Raw genomic sequence first — 17,086 nt, forward strand, 5'->3', positions numbered from 1 at the left:
TACAGGATAAGGACTGTGCAGATTCATCTTTCTGTTTCCAAGGTGGCCCTGGGAGCCTGCTGTGTCTTAGGTGTTTCTGAGGATTTAATGAGTGAGTGAATGCATGGAACAGCATGAACACGCCCCAGTGGGCCTTTCTCAGCAGAGACGGTGCGAGGGCAGGGTTCCTTGTGTCTCAGAATTTCACTTCTGATAGCTTAAAGCAGAGGCTGGAAAACTCTTTCTGTAAGAGTCAGAAAGCAAATATTTTAGTTTTTGTGGGCCAGTCTCTGTCATAACTACTTAACTCTGCCATGTAGTGTAAAAGCAGTCATAGCCAATATGTATACATGTGAGCATGATTATTCCAAGAAAATTTTTTACAAACACAGGCAGAAAGCTGGATTTAGCCCAGCAGGGATAGTCTGCCAATCTCTGGCTGAGGGTTTGAAATGGAACCATCTGCTATGACTGCAGGTAGATTTTCCCTTGTCGGTTGGCCTTTGTCTCTATGGGATGCTAGGGTGATCCAGGGCAGGGCAGACGAGTGTCTTACACTTGGCTTACTCTGTCCTTTTTCTTTGAGCAATCATAAGAAGGGCCTCTGGAGGTTGTGGTGAGCCGAGATCACGCCACTGCACTCCAGCCTGGGCAACAAGAGTGAAACTCAGTCTCAAAAAAAAAAAAAAAGAAGGGCCTCAGAATCTTCTTCTGACCCTCCAGGTAGCTTTCTCAGTACTTTTTGTGTCTTGTTGCCCAGATAACTACCCCCAGTTCATTCTAAGAATGATCCATATCCATTAGAGCTGGGAGAGATAAACCAGGTGTCTTCTCTGGCTCTCTCGGGTCTTCTCCATATACCGCTAGGTGAGCTTTCTCTCCTCCTCCAATCTCAATCCTGATTTCCTTCCTGCATCTTCCCATGCAGAACAATGACAACCCAGATAGAGTCTTCCTCCCACCAGCTAAGGCTGCATCACAAACCATTGACAAACATCAAATAACAACAGCATTAACTTTTCTCTTGAATGTGAAATCTGCTCTACTTGGCAAAAGCTGGCAAGGCTCAAAGACTGGGGGCTGGAATCCTCTGAAGACTCACTCACTCACTGTCTGGCACCCAGGTCAGGAAGGCTCCAAAGGCAGGCAGGGGAGCAGCTAGGGTCCCCTGGATGTCTCTCTCGCTTTTTTTGAAATGGAGTCTCACTCTGTTGCAGTGGTGCAATCTTCTGGCTCACTACTAACTCCACCTCCTGGGTTCAAGTGATTCTCCTGCCTCAGCCTCCTGAGTAGCCTACTGAGTGTACTGAGTAGTACACCACACACCCAGCTAATTTTTGTATTTTTAGTAGAGATGGGGTTTCGCCATGTTGGCCAGGCTGGTCTTGAACTCCTGACTTAAAGTGATCCACTTGCCTCAGCCTCCCAAAGTGCTGGGATTACAGGCGTGAGCCACCGTTCCCAGCCCTCCCTTGGATTTCTCTCTATCTCTGCTAACTTTCTCCACACCATCTCTTCAGAATGGTGGCTTCTGGGTTACCGATTTCCTAATGTCAACTTGGGGATCCCAAGGTGCATGTCCGAGAAGAGCCAAAAAGCCTTGTTACCTTTTATGGTTACTGTGGCTTGAATGTGTCCCCAAATTTCGTGTATTAGAAATTTAATTCCCAAATTCAAATGTTGATTGGAGGTGAGGACTCTGAGAATTAATTAGGATTATGTGTGGTCATCAAGGTGGGGCCCTCATGATGGATGTTAAAAGGCTAAATTACAACAATCCTAGTTTTGTAGCTCTCAATTGGCTTTTTTATTTGTGATTCTAGAATTGGGCAGTAGTTCTGATCAAAAATAATTCATAATGCTTTGCCCCACCACAGATTCAGGTTGTATTTATAGCCAGAGTAACGGAAGTGATGTACAGAAAATGGAAGTGAGGTACAGAGACAACCAATTGGTTACAGCACCCATCTGTCTTATGTAAACATGGTTTGAACTGTTGGCTGCATGTGGTTGGCTGAGACTCGGCTATTTGTTCTTAAGTCAGGTTTTTGTTTGTTTACATTCTGAATTACGTTGCAGTTAGAAACTCATACAGAGGCCTCTTTGTGCCAGTTTTAGTTTGATTTAACATGGGACTTATGGCTTTATAGAAGGAGGAAGACAGACCTGAGCTGATGTGCATACTCTTGATCTCTTACTATGTAATGTCTTCCATCATGACACAGCAAGAAGGTCCTCACAGGATGCCTGCCCTTTGATCGTGGACTTCCCAGCCTCTAGAACCATGAGAAATAAACACATTTTCTTTATGAGTTTACTAATTTTCTGGCATTCTGTTATAGCAACAGAAAATGGACTAAGACACCAGTCTAGCCTCAGAAGTCACATAGGATTCTTCTGGCACATTCTATTCATTGAAGTAGTCACAGAGTCCTGCCCAGGTTCAAGGGAGTCAAAATGGACTCCATGTCACAATGGGAAGTGGTGATCATCTGGAAGAGCATATGGGCCCATTTTCTGGGATATCTTCTGTGTCACATTCCCCTTCCTGGGCCTCTGCCATATGTCTGGCACAGATGAAGAAATGCAGGTTTAGAGAGGATAAGCAGCTTATTTACCTAACTCCTCAAAAGTTACTGAGCCCAGGTCTGTCTGGCTTACAAAGTTTCTGAGTCCTTCTTTAATTGCATGTAAACCATGCTTTGGGTGCCTCCATTATCCTCATGTCTTTAGGCAGTTCCCTGTTCTTTGATGAGAGAAACACAGATACATTCTGGTAGAGTCTAAAGGACATGAAACTTGGGGCCTGGGCTTCCTTCTCCAGCTGAGCTCAGCTGTTGCTCAAGGTGGGAGGCAGCAACAGTGATGCTGGATGTGACATATTTATTAATTCACCATGACAGTGATGAGCTGGTAATTAAGGCTGGTGTTCCACACAGTCTCAAACTCCCTTGTGATTCCTGGTGCAGAGTTTTATTCTCAGAAAGTCATTGTCCACAAGGAAATCTGAGAAGCCAGCAGAACAAGCATCAATGGAGGAGCAACTTCAGCATTCGCTCTGCTCTTTTCTCGAAAGCAAACTGATTAAATCACTACCCCAAATTCTATTGTCATAAAGAGACTCAGGCTGGAGTAAGATTCTTCAATATGGGGTGGGCCAGGGGATTCATAAGTCACCAGAGTTCATCTCAGTTTATATATAAGCTTTCTGATAGAGGTCAGGTTTTCATTTTAATCTTATTTTTAGTATTTTTAACATCTCCTAAGCAGTTTATTCTTCTTTATTTCTGAAATTATAATGTCTTTACTGTCCAGAAGGCTTTAAGGCTACTAAAGTTCAGGGGGATTATTATTTTTAAAAATAAGAATGGTTTTATAGGCTTTCAGAGATATCAGGACTCTCGAAGACATCATATTGAGCTCCCCCATTTTACTAAAGGGAAAATTGAAGCTCAGAGAAGGGAAGTGACTTTCCCAAGATCACACAGCACTGCTGGGAGGTTGCTACTTAGACCAGGGTTTTGCCTGCTGTGCCTCTCTCGCTATCATTTGGCCTCTGTCTAGAGACTCATGCTCTCAACTTCTGAGTTAGGTGTGTGATTTTTTTGGGTTTTTTGTTTGTTTGTTTGTTTTGTTTTCTGTTTGCCCAGCTGCAAGTTAGCTGCAGCTCTGAACATATTCCAGATGATTCCAGCACTTTCTGGACCACCAAGGACCATGGTAGCAATTTATCACACTGGCCTGTGACTTCCCTTTATCGCTCTGTCAGATCACTCTGTCTTTTGTGCTGCCACTGGGTGATGATTCTGGTGTGTGGCTGAAGAAGTGGTCTGACCCAAGAGCATGGGGACCACAGTTTAGGTCCTCCTGACTCTGCCACGACCCCACTCAGTACCAGGAGCTGCGAGCGCTGGTGTTTGACTGACTGTCTGGTTGAAGAAGGCCTCCTCCTAGGCTGCCTCATTCCCTTCTCCTTTCCTCCTGGGCAGCCATTGTGCTGTGGCCACCACACTCTCTTCCCCACCTGCTAAGTGTGGCAGCCAGCCTGCACCTCCTCGCTGGCCCTAACAGGGGTCTTGGACTTCCTGAGTTCCAGCAGGAAATGTAAAATGTGATTCACCTGGCACTGGTTCTTGATAGCACAATCTTTTTCCCAATTTGTCTGATTTGATGATGATGATGATGATGATGAAGAAGAAGGAGAAGAAAACACAGGCCCCATGTTCCACCCCTTACATATAAGAACTTTTAATTCCAGAACTTCAGCATCTCTGGGAAATTCCTGGCACCATTCCCTTGACTTATTGACCTTTCTTATTTCCCACCAGGCTAGTGTTTCTCAAAGCCTGATCCTCATATATCTTTTTCTTTTGTATCTGGATAGTCTGGGATATGTTTTAAAATGTACTATGACCTATCACATCAGACTTTGTGAGGATGGAGCCCGGAAACCTGCAGTCTAAGCTTCTCAGGTGATTCTTTAGCACCTAGAGCTTGAGGCTGTGGGCTTGGGGAAAGCTTTGTCACCTGTCCCTGAGGTCTGCTCTATGCATCTTCATCCCCTCTACTGAGACCTATGTCATTGTTCTTTGTCCCAATTAAAAGTCTACGTCAGTGAGAATGATGCAAGGGGTGTTAGGGACCCTCAGGTAATATTTTCTCTCTTCATTTCCAACCAGTTTTTCAGTCATAGGGTTTTTTCCCTGTCTCCTGACTCAGGCAACCTCATCATTTTCCTCTGAAAATAAAAATTGTCTGTGGCCAACCACTCAACCTCAGAAGAAAGCCTGAGGTTGCTTTAGTGCCATTGGTTTATTCTTTCATTCCCTCCTTCCTCTCCTTCTTCCAATCTTGGGCATCATTCTGCCCCCTGAGATGTTTTACTTGCTCCCCAAGACCCCCATGCAGCAGCCTTCGTCACTGCTTCAAACTTTTTCTCTTTTTTGCTCTTCTCTTTCTCAATTCCTCTCTGACTTTTGGGGTCCAGGAATGGTCAATTACTTGGGCTGATAGGGTTGGCTTTTCAAAGACCCACGTAGTGGTTGCAGCACAGACCTTTTGGCCAAGCAGCCACGAGACCACCTCTCTCCCTTCTGGCTCCCAGCTTTGCAGCAAAAACAGGCTTGTTCCCATTCAGCAGGCATGGTTTCCATCTGCAAAGATCACTTAATCTCCTTCCTTGCTGCCATTGCTTAGAGCAGGCCCAGTTCTTTATGTCCTATGTTGGGTTTAATGTCAGAGTGCCATACATTTCTCACCGCATTAACTTTACAACACCATCCCCTCCGTGCTCGAGCCAAGTGGGCAGGCCTTGTCTCTGTTTTATGGAAACCCAGTCACTGTATAGGAAAACCTGGCTGTTTAAAAGCTAGTTGAACATTGTATAAATTATCCACATCTCTTGCTACTAAAGGCCTCCTAAGACAATGTTGCTGGACATCCCCTGCTGACCCCACAGACCGACTCTTCCAGTGCCCGCTGACTTGGCCAGGTCCTTCCCCGTCTCGACCTGCATTCTCACCCAACACAGCAAGCTATTTTGAAAAAACTTCTCTATCAATTATTGTGAGTTATTTGTCTAATAAACAACATTGTGAAAATGAAGCATTCATGTATTTGTATATTAACAAGAGATAACCAATTCCCTCAACAATTTTACAATTTCAAATTAGAATAACATCCTTTTTTGGAGCTCTTCAAACATCTTCAACAGGGAACACATGCACACATTTAAGTACCCTAAATAATTATTAAACTTAATCAAAGTATTAACATGATAGTTTAATTCATTCATTGGTCGTTTGGAAGCTTGTTCTCATACCTGACTTGGGTTCCAGGAGAATAAGAATGCACACCGATGCAGGCTGGGGTTGTCCACTGCCCGCCGCTGGTTGGGGCAGGACCTGGGTACTGTCTAAGCTGATTTGAACACTAGCCCCCGCCCACCAGGCTGATCTCTTTTTTTTTCTTTCTTCTCTTTCCTTCAGGTTGGTTTTTCACCTGTGGGCTTAGACGGATAGGGAGATTTCTTTGGCCCGAGCACCTTCTGCCCTCAAAGTGGGTTGCTCATGTCAGTGGCATGAGCTCCAAAGGTACCACCTTCCCCCATGGCTGTCCCTAAGGGGGGCGCTCTGCTCTGCTCTAAGGGGGAGTACCAGTGAGTGGACACCAACAGGCCAGACCCAAGCATGGGAACACAGCAGCCCCATGCTGAGAGAGAAGCTCAGAGGTATGAGGGCGGTTGAGGACAAGGAGCTGGCCAGTACCAGAACTGGCCCTGGAAACAGAGCTAAGGGCTGGGCTGAGAGGGCGAGGCCTGGCCACAGAGGCAGGTGCAGCCTCTCCAGGGCCCTTGAGACCCCTCATCCTGGCATCTGGCAAAAGCGAGTGATTGTTTTTCCTGCTCATTGAGGAAAATTGCTATTTCCCTCCAGTGAGAAAGAGCAATGGGCCCAGAGGGGAGTACAGGCTGGGAGAAACTGTGCAGGGGAGGGACTGGGCTGGGGAGCAGGAGGGAAGCAAGGCACAGAGGGATGAGGAGAGCCGAGAAGACTGGGGTTTGGGAGGCAATTAGAGCAGAGACCAGGACAAGCGCAAGGCTATGATCACGGTGCGCCAAAGAAGCCTTGAAACCATAGGCCTCATGGCTCAGTGAGGTGCGTGCAGATGGGGCTGGAATAGAAATGGGCCTGCAGGGCCTGAGAGTGAGCACTCTCCTCCCGCAGGCCTCCAAAAGCAGCCTCCAGTGTGTGGCGGCCTCCCCACCCGGAGGTCCTGTCCTCTGTCCAAACCATTCTCTTCTCAGTGCCCACCCAGTGCCTGGCTGACCAATGATGAACAACGAGATTCTCTGTTTCTTCTAGTCTGCTAACCTCCTGAAATGCTGCCTCTTCCAGGAAGCCTGCTGGTTGCACTAGAACATTGCTCACTGTGGCTTTCCATGGTGGCTCTGACCCGGGTGCAAGTTCTGCAGAGATGAATGAAGCTCCCTGAGGTCACTGCCCCATCCAGCTAAGTGACAGACTTTCTACATCGTGCTGCCCTCGCTTTTCCTGGGCCCACATGTCTTGGCTCACCTGGGCTGGTGGGCATCCACAAGGGCAGGCAAGCCAGTGACTGGCAGAGTCAACTTTGCCCAGTGACTGGTGCTGGCCCAGATGCTGGAAGTTGAGAGCATAGTGCAATGCATTTGGGGCTCACCAGATGCTCTTCGGTAGCCCTAAGGGGAGCAGACTTCCCCTGGGAAAGATCTCAACTCAGAAACCCTCTCAAGGCCTGGATCCCCACCCTAGGAAGGGAAGAAAATGATCGTTTCACCCAGAGATCAAATGGTCAAGGGGGTCATCGAAGGGATTTCACTGTGCATTGGGAATCCTTGGCACGGGAACTTCCCTGCTTCACAAAAAGTCCTCGACTGAGAGTCTCCTACAATTTATGTCCTCAAATCTAAACCTCAACTGGCAGATTCCGGCCAGGCTGGGGGTTAACTCAGGACTCAGAGAAACCGCGCCACCAGAGGCTCTGATGAAGGGATCAGTCAGGAATTCATAAAGTATTTATTTAGCTGCCAAAAGCACCCCCACCCTCCCTTTCTTGTATCTTAGAATTGATGCAAAGTTTCCGAGACAAGCCTGCGATTGCGGCTGTCACCAAACAATGCCATATTTCTTTTCTTCTCTTAAATTCTAGGGATCATTCCCTGTAAGAGGGCAATTTGTCTGTCAGGCAGGCAAAACAGGGGCCGCTCCCTGCCCTCATTAAACTGACAGCACGGTTATTAGCAGAAAACGAAGCCAGCCCGCCATGAAGCTAGCCACTGTTTTATGGCGAGCGCCAGGGAGATATTTTCAGTAATTAATTTGATAAATATATTAATTATGAATTGAGTTGACAGTACAATCAGATTGTCAGCCTTCCAGACAGCCTCTTGTGATAAGTAGCTCTGTGATGAAGTGGTTGGATTTCAAGCCTGTCATCCTGCAGGGCAGTCCCTTATCACCCGTCTGCCCATTCACTCTGTAATTTCCTGCGCATTGTAATTAAATGGTAGCTTTCTGATTGGAAGTGACTCCTCAAACTTAATCTCTCTTTCTGAGCTTGGTGGGGGAGGGGTACAAAAAGCCCTTTGTTTCAGGGCATTTCTTATGTTAAGAAGCAGTTTTGCTCCCCTACTCCTTTAAATGAACCTATCTGGTCCTGAAGGTCACAAAGGAGGAAGAAGCCTTATTTGGTGGCTTCGGAGTCTTGCGGAGGGCCAAGCTACAGTGAGGGGTGGGTGACCTGGCTGGGGGCAGCCCCATGTCTTTTTCTGCTGCCCTCGGTCTCTGCCACCTTGGGAAGGTCACCACTCCTCTCTGGGCCTGTTTCTTCGGCCAGAAAAAGAAAGAGCTGCCAAAATGATCACGCGGGTTCCCCCCAGGCCTGAAATTCCGAGCTCCTGTGGATGTAGCAGTTCTGCAGGCTCCCTGGTCCTGGAGTCCTGGGGAAGGGGAGGGAAGGAGAAGCGAGCCAAGTGTCAGCTGTATTTCTCCAGGACAGGGAGTCATTCAGGGAGTCCCTTGCCGGCACTTTTTTTTTCCTTTTGATGAAATTAATTATGAACACTGCCTGGGGTCATTTGACTCCGGAGATACATGTCAAGATAAAATATTTCAGAAACACTTATATTTAATAATTTAATATGGTGGTTCGCATTTGGGTGCAACAAAGGGAATTATTGGTAATTGCAAATTTTAAAGAGGCAGGTCAAAGCCCAGCAAAGTATAGGGGATCATGGGACAAAAATCAGGAAGGATGGCAGAGGATTTTGTTCAGTAAAACCCAAGGGCCTGAGGTTAGGATGAGGAGCGGGGTCATTCATGTGCTTTGTAAAGAAGTCAACTTCTGAAACCTTCTTAAGGGACAATGCTTGGTACCTCAGCTGGAAGAAGAAAGAGAGCAAGTTGGTCTGGAGTGTTACGCAGTCTGTGATTTGAGACTCAGAGAGGTCCAGGGCTGCCCCAGGCCATACAAAAAAGATGCAAGACCCCAGACAAGCTTGACCTCCCAGCCAGCCAGTGTCTCTAGGTTATAGGGCTTTGTGGAAAGAATAATAGCTTTGCATCAGGTAGCCCCAAGTTCCAAATTCAGCTGCCACTGGCCTGATACAGCTCTGTCTCTTTGTCTGTAAAATGGGCTATTAAACTACCTGCCTCAGATTTGAAGTGAAGGTTACATGAAATAATGCATGGAAGGTACCTTCTAGAGCACTCAAATGCTGTGGAAGCCAGGTAGTTAGCTATTGCTTTGCAAATAATAAAATATCCTTGAAGGTAGGCGATGCAATTATCTTTGTTTTATCGAAGAAGGGCTGAGGCATGGAGAAGTTAAGCAACTTACCCAAATTTACCCAGCTAGTTTGTGGCAAAACTGGGATTGGAACCCAAACCGTCTGGCTCCAGGGTCTGGGCTGCCCCTGTGGGAGAAGGTGAAACTGCAGTGTGCTAGAATGGACCAGGAAACAATCCATGGTCCATTTCACCTGGTGGGGGAAGACATCCAAAATCCACCCAAGGCCCCCGAGGCTGCTCTGGAGAGGAGACGCTGTCATGTCCTTTGCTCTGTCTGCAGTGGCAGGTGACACCCATGCTGGCCACTCAGAAGGCTTGCTCCTCTGGCTTTGGACTCTTGTGGATATGGAAAGGGCGGTGGCCTAGAGGTCAGGAGGCCACATTCTAGGTGACTGTGGGCAGGTTGAGCTACCTCTCTGGGCTCAGTTTCTCCTCAAGACTCTTTACCATCTGACTGGCTCAATTCTCACCACTTCCCACGTCCGCCTCTACCTCCCTTATGCCTTCCTCCTAATGCATTCTGCTGGAAAACTGTGGTGCTTACCAAATATGCATGCACCCACTGCCTGCATTTCCCAGCATCTCCTGCAGTTAGGTTGGGTCATATGACTAGTTCTGGCCAATGGGCGATGGGAGAAAGTGACCCATGACACTTCCAGGCCAAGGCAGTTGAGAGCTGTGTGTCCCCAGCCCCCGCCACAGAAGCCTCAAAGGCCACAACATGTTTCAGGCAGACGAGGACCACCAGACCAAACCAAGACAGAAGACCTTGCTGGGCAGAGCCATTGAGATTGGGGGATTTCTGTGTAACCGCTCCCTGCCTGAGCTTCCTTGACTGGGTCTCAACAGAACTTTTGCCCATTCTCTGGGTAGCTGAGTCCATCCCTGCCTCTGGGCCTTTGTACAGGCCATTTCCTGAATGCTTTTCCCCTCCTGCTGTTGACAAACTCCTTCCCCCTCCAGCCCCAGCTCCCTTCTGTGCTGTGTGGCTTCTCTGGCCAACCACAGCCGAGTTCCTCGTGCTCTTCCCAGGATTACTGCAGAGAAACATTCCTGCCCCTGGTTCATGCATAACTTCACTGGCACTGTGTGTTATGTGCCTGTCTCCCCCAGTAATTTGGGATGTCCACAAGGGCAAGGCCCATGTCCTCTCCTTCTTCATAGCCTTAGGGCTTTACCCAGTGCTGGGTATATATCAAGTGCTCAGTTAATATTTATTGCACGAATGAATGAATGAATGAATGAATGAACAACTAGCATTGGGGTCCTTGGTGGCTTTGCTCTCTGAGCCTTGCCTGCCTCCCTTGTTCCCTTGTTAGGATATTCCACATTCGTGGCTGAGCCTGTGGAGCCTGGTGTAATGAACTAGCTCCCAACAGGGTCACAGACAAATGGAATTTAGCCCTGCTCTTCAGCCAACTTAGCTTGTGGCTTTGGGAAAATCACTCCTTCAGGGTCTCTTGCTTCCTCCTCTCTAAGGTACACCAAAACATCTTGCCCAGGGAGCTGCTTGGATGGGTGCTCATGCAGGATGGGGGTTCTCTGATGGTCAGGGCTGCAAGTGGGAGTAGGTTCAGTCTGTTTCTCTCCAGCAAGGTGAGCTGGGTGGTCCCATCTCTGCTCTGATTTTTTGTTCCCTCATCTTTAGAGTGAAGGTGCTACACTCAGCCACTGGCAGCATTACTGGCAAAAGCCACTGTGGCCACAGTCTATAGCTGGGCCATATTCAAACTCAGCTTCCTTAGGAAACCCAAGCACCTTACTGAAACACTCACAGCTCTTGTCAATCACCTGGAAATCATGGGTCCCACCATGAGCAGAGGATAAAAGCCATAGCACCGAGGATCAGTGCTCAGATGCATAAGCCGGGAAGCCCCTCGTTAGGGCTCCCCCTGCTAGGTTCCAGCACATTAAAGAGTCCACCAGCATATTAAAAAAAAAAACCTGAAAGTTATACAAGCTTTGTTTGCTGTCACTGGAGGCAAAGCCAACACATTCATGCACATATCAATAATCAGGACGAAGTTTTGATATGAAGTAAGAAAATTATCACTCATGATATAAATTGTTTCTATTCATGTTTCTTTCATGAACAAATGCACGCTTATTTTTTCCCAAAGTTCCAGATTGCTGCCCTTTTCTTAACTTTTCAAAGAAAACTTAAGTACTTTGAGCACAACCAGTGTTGAATATTTTCCTTTGTCAGATACTACTTGAATCTATATTTTAACATGTTCCCATTATATTTCAAAGAGTAGGCATGATTGCTCTTGAAAAAAAAAGTAAGACCAAAGACAGGGTATTGTCTGTTAACCCATCCTCCACCCCAGAAATGTTCTCATCAGAGCTAGCTGGGTGTCACTGATTAAATCCTGAATGATGAATCGTAAGCTCCTTTATTTTATACCAGAAGCAACTGGTAAGTGGATGTAAATTGATTTTGGAGAGGATGCTAAGTGATAATCCTTCCCAGGTTTCCAGTAAAGAAAATATACCTATTTGAGGGAATTTTCAACTTGGGTTTGAACCTGCTGATGCCTTTCTGGAGTCCAAGTGGAAACTATGGCGCTTTTGTGTGCCTGTCAGACGTCTTGCTTAATGCCGAGGGAGGAATGATAAATATGCAGAATGCTTTGATGTTAATACCAAACAGGCCTCCAAAGGAGTGGAGTTGAAGGCAGTTGACACTGTGGTTTTCATCCCTCGGCAGGGATCGAACGGATGCTTGAAAATAAATGGCACCTGTGGAGAAAGTGCCCCATCCCTGATTATGTCATCGGAGCCTCTGGTCCCCACACCCGCTGGAGGGCCCTGGGCTCAGCACTCTGCCTGGCAGGAAGATGTGAATGTGGGCAGGGGATAAAAGACAGTGAATCACTTTGTTTTATTTTGTTTGCCAGGAAGCCTTTCTGATGAGCCCAAGCAACCATCACTAAAAGATCCATGTGAAATGGAGGCTAATCTTCTGCAGGCAGGGATATGAAAGGAGAGGGTCTTCTAGAAATGCAGAGACAACTCCTCTTGGCTGAGTTCCTTTCCCCATGGGACCTCAGTTTCCCCATCTGTGAAATGAGGGGGTTTTGTAGGTTATCTCTAAGATGCTGTTATTTGCCATTAGCTAAGAAGATGAAGTGCCATATGGTCCCTTATGGTGGGGATAGGCAGCTTGTATGGGGTCAGGACTGTCCCTTACGGTGAGGATGAGCAGGTTTTGTGGGGGAAGGACTGTCCCTTATGGTGGGGGTGAGCAGCTTGCATGGGGTCAGGACTGGCTTCTTTGGAGGCATCTGTCTCAGCCCCCCTCAAGGTTAACCTCACTTCCTGGTGGGATTAGTGAGTGGAAAAGCCAGAGGGTGAGGAACCAGGGCCTTCTAGGATGCCAAAGACCCTGTGCAGAGGTCGTCTGCTCTGTGGGGGCTCTAGGGCTCTCTCCTTTATCCAGGGAAGCTCTTCAGCACTGGGGGAGGAGAAGGATTTGGGGAAGGGGAGACCAGCCCAGCATTCAGGAGCCCAGATCCATGGTACTTACCAACCCTCTCTGTGCGCCTGCCCCACGTGCTCAACGTGACACCCAGGGCCATGCCTCTACTTGTCCTGCCTCCTGGTCTGGGCTGTGTTATGACTTTCAGGGGCCCTAGACACTTTTGTCTTCAGAAACCCTTTCTCCATAAAAAAATTAACATTTTGTTTCACAACTGCATTGGTCTAAAGATGAATATAATCCAGGCTTGATGTTTTATTATGCATTCATTATTCTTATATTTCTTTCTTTCTTTGAATTTTAAGATAAATAAAAATGAAAACACTTTCTTGGACCCTTAAAGGTTGTCCTGAGCCCTGTGCCTGATGAAAACGTGGACTCTGCTCACCAAACTCCCTATGAAGTCCGACCCCTTTAGAAGCTGCAAACCTACCCTTCAGATTTTCATTTCCAATGACTAAACCCTGCCCAGTACTACCCAGAGGAGCAGAAGGGGATGGGAACTGTTTGCTGAGTTGTGTATATGAACTCAGCTGGGAGGGAAGCTTGGGCCATCCTGGCATCAGAGGACAGCCCAGCCCAGACAGGCAGGCAGCCAGGTGGAACGGGACAGTGTGTGGTTTGGGGTCAGAAACACTTGGACTCTCACCTCTACCACCCCCTTCCTATCTGAAGGACCTGGGCCTCAGTTTTTTAATCTGTAAAATGGGACTAATGCCACTTTGACCACAGATTTCCCAAGGCACATGGCACTGGATTAGTGGGAGCTCTTGTTGGAATGTCACATGTATCATGACCACAGGATTCATATTTTCCAGGAAGCCTCAAATCCATTTGTTCCTATGGTCTCATAAGTGCATTCACACTTGGCAGACCACGAGGCCCAGTTCTTGCTTCAGGAATAACAAACCAGTAACTGCCCAGCCGGATTTGGTAGCAAAGATGCAACAGGGCTATTTTTGCTTTTCTTTCTCCAACAAGAGATTTTCCAGGCAAATCAACTGGAAATGATTGTGTGAGGGAATTGAAGCTCTGGGGGCCCTTGCAGAATTCTTTCTGTTAGTTCACTGGCAACAAACTTTTTGTAAGTTGGCCAGTCTTCGCCCTAAAGACACTATGTGCAACTCAGCCCTGAATCAAACAAACGGGGAGTTCTGAAGGCTCCTGTAATTTCATGTTGAAACAATGTCTTAAATTAATATTTTCTTTAGTTCAAAAGGCTGCCTCGCCTTTGGCTGAGTGTTCCTGCTGCAGGGAACCAGGGAGTGACCCTGGCCAGAAGTCCCCACGACGTGGGGACAAAAGCCCCATGCACACATCAATAATGAAAAAATATCTCACCCGGAGGCATTAGTCACCAAAAATGTTTTACACCAGTTGAGCACAAAAATCAATTCTGAAGTGCAGTATATCATAGTCCATAAATTACATGTGTTTGATCAAAACAGTGACAGAAAAGAGCAGAGGTGAAGACGAAGAAACTTTCCACTGAAAGAGGGGACTGCAGACCCACCCAGGCCCTTCATACTGGGGGTGGACACCAGCAGCCTAGGGGGCCCCCAGCAGGTTCCACCAGGGAACACATTCGTGCCTGCACCCCTGGCCCAGAATTAAGGTGAGAACAAATGGAATGGGAAGACCAAGGCGGGATGAGCATGGGGCTCAGGCTTCACCCACGTGGCTTTATGCTACACAGAGAGCTCCTGCACGCAGGGCGGTCCCCAGAACCTGCTCGGCCAGTGGGCCTTGTGCTCCTACCTGGACTCAAGGTTAATGGCAAGGAAAGGCAGCTGAGTCTCCATTACTCCTCTCCCCCAAGGCTTTCTAATGAGGGGTGCCCAGTTTTTAGACATACATTTCAGGAAGTGCAGATGCTGTTGAGTAGAACACAGCTTCCCCACATGGGAAGCCACCAGAGGTGGGGACGGTGGGCCTGGAAAGTCCCTGACACAGGCCCCAAAGCCAACTTGTTTTCTAGGTAACTAATGGGGACCCCTCCCCACGATGCTTTCCCAGGGGCAGTCTCCCCCTGCCCCTGTTTTGTTTTTTTTTTTTTTTTTGAGACGGAGTCTCACTCTGTCACCCAGGCTGGAGTGCAGTGGCATGATCTCGGCTCACCGCAAGCTCCGCCTCCCGGGTTCATGCCATTCTCCTGCCTCAGCCTCCCGAGTAGCTGGGACTACAGGCGCCCACCACCACGCCTGGCTAATTTTTTGTATTTTTAGTAGAGATGGGGTTTCACCGTGTTAGCCAAGATGATCTTGATCTCCTGACCTCGTGATCTGCCCACCTTGGCCTCCCAAAGTGCTGGGATTACAGGCTTGAGCCACCGTGCCCGGCCTGCCCCTACTCTTTGCTGTCCCAAGTCAGAGGTGCTACAGATGTGGGTTCCTGGAGCCAGCACCCAGGGCTCCCCGGTCTCCCCGAGTGCCTTCTCCACCTGCCTGATTGCTGCTTACCCCTCCCCCGGGCTCCAACAGATGCTAGACTTGGAGGTTTGGGCCCCACACCATCTTGCCATCACCCTCCACCTCCATGGTGGCTTATTCCAGCCAGCACAGCCCCATTCAGTGGCACTGTCATGCCTGGTGAAAGCGAGAGGCAGCCCTTGCTGAGAAGCAGACCGTGAGCCGTCTCTGTGCACTAAGTACTCTCTAGCACCTCAGTCACTGCCCAAGGGTTCATTCAATTCCAAAGCCAGAATGAGCCTTGGAGGTTGTCTAACCTCCATTGCACAGAGGGGGAAACTGAGGCCCAACATAGGCAGTGACTATCCAGGGATCCAGCTTGAGGAAGCTCTAGGATTAGACTCGGGCAGCCTGAGTCCTCTGGCTGTTTTTCTCCCGGCGCTGTTCTCGCCTTCCCAGGGGCACATGGGCAGGTGGGGACGGCTGCTAGCTCGCCTCCTGCTGGGTGGTGGGGAGACCACCCATAACCACCCAGGATCCCATCCCTTCCTATTTTCAGTCAAAGGGATTCCAGCCTCCACAAGGGAGTGGAGATTTCCATCTGTTGCCATTTCTCCTGACTGCATACCCAGCTCTGTTCTGTACTGACCGGGATATTAAGAGGAGCTCAGTGAGCACTAAATAGAATGTAACCTGCTTCCTAGCCTGGGGGTCTCTTAAGTTAGGCTTCCAATCCAAATGGTGACTAACTCTGGGCTAGGTGGATCCTCTGTCTCATTTGAGGGGAGAGGAAATTGGGGGTTGGAAAACCCATCACACATCACAATTTATAGTGCAGGTGCTGCAGCCGCCAACCTAACCAGCTCAGAGCTTGACCATGTGGGGCCCCAGACACCATAAAATGTGTGGTCTCTTTCAAGTGAACTGTGGCAGAACCAAGAACTTTGCTGCCTGCGTCTCTTCACTGAATGGCGTTACTCCCTGCTCCACAGGCCTCTGAAAGCCCCCAGGCCTGCCAAGGGTGGCTTTGCGTGGACAGGCACAGAGGGAGACATGTCACCCTCCCTGTGTCTTCTGTGCAAGGGCCCAGGTTGCCAGGCCTGAGCTGGAAACTGATGCTCCGTAGAGAGCATGACCCAGACTTTGTCTCAAGGGACCTGAATTCTCAACAGAGGAGCCTGATTGGTAAACAAGATAGGGTCTTAAAATTTGCAGCTCTTCTGTGTGGCAGGTATTTTCTTCCCATTTTATTTCTTCATCTACTCTTTCAATCAATATTTATTAAGCACCATTATGTGACACATGCTGGGCTGAATCCCAGGGATGGAGCCTCCTTCTTACCTCCCTGTGCTCCAGCTCCACACCAAGTGCATATCCTCTGAACCTGGCAAGCCCTCCTCTCTCCAGGCCTTCACAGCCACTGACTCCCTTTATCAGACCACTTTTTGTCCTCCCCACCACACTTCCCCACTTGGCAATCTGCGAATCACTTTTTTGGGACCCATCTTGAAAATCCCTTCTTGTGGACTATGGTGGATGTCCTGGCAGAAGCATGCTCCCTGGCTGTCTCTCTTCTCTGAATGACATTACCCCCTGCAAGATCAAGCACTCACGGCGTTGTTTTGTGATTCTTTACTTATTTTTTATTTTATTTTATTTTATTTTATTTTTTTGAGACGGAGTCTCGCTGTGTTGCCCAGGCTGGAGTGCAGTGGCGTGATCTCGGCTCACTGCAAGCTCTGTCTCCTGGGTTCACGCCATTCTCCTGCCTCAGCCTCCTGCGTAGCTGGGACTACAGGACCCGCCACCACGCCCAGCTAATTTTTTTGTATTTTTAGTAGGAACGGGGTTTCACCGTGTTAGCTAGTATGGTCTCGATCTCCTGACCT

At 48.3% G+C, this 17,086-nt stretch overlaps 1 long non-coding RNA gene across 4 annotated transcripts in view; it reads left to right on the top strand.

The window, feature by feature from the left end:
- LOC129048380 (uncharacterized) overlaps positions 1-17,086 on the top strand; it is a 71,286-nt gene that overhangs the window by 22,725 nt on the left and 31,475 nt on the right. For all 4 annotated transcript variants that reach the window (XR_010141636.1, XR_008510679.2, XR_008510680.2 and 1 more), the window contains exon 3: positions 14,238-14,404. This is a non-coding gene — a long non-coding RNA (uncharacterized LOC129048380). The remainder of the gene's footprint in view (positions 1-14,237; positions 14,405-17,086) is intronic.

The sequence above is a fragment of the Pongo abelii genome, chromosome 8 (genome assembly GCF_028885655.2).
Source record: "Pongo abelii isolate AG06213 chromosome 8, NHGRI_mPonAbe1-v2.0_pri, whole genome shotgun sequence".
Classification (NCBI taxonomy): Eukaryota; Metazoa; Chordata; class Mammalia; order Primates; family Hominidae; genus Pongo; species Pongo abelii.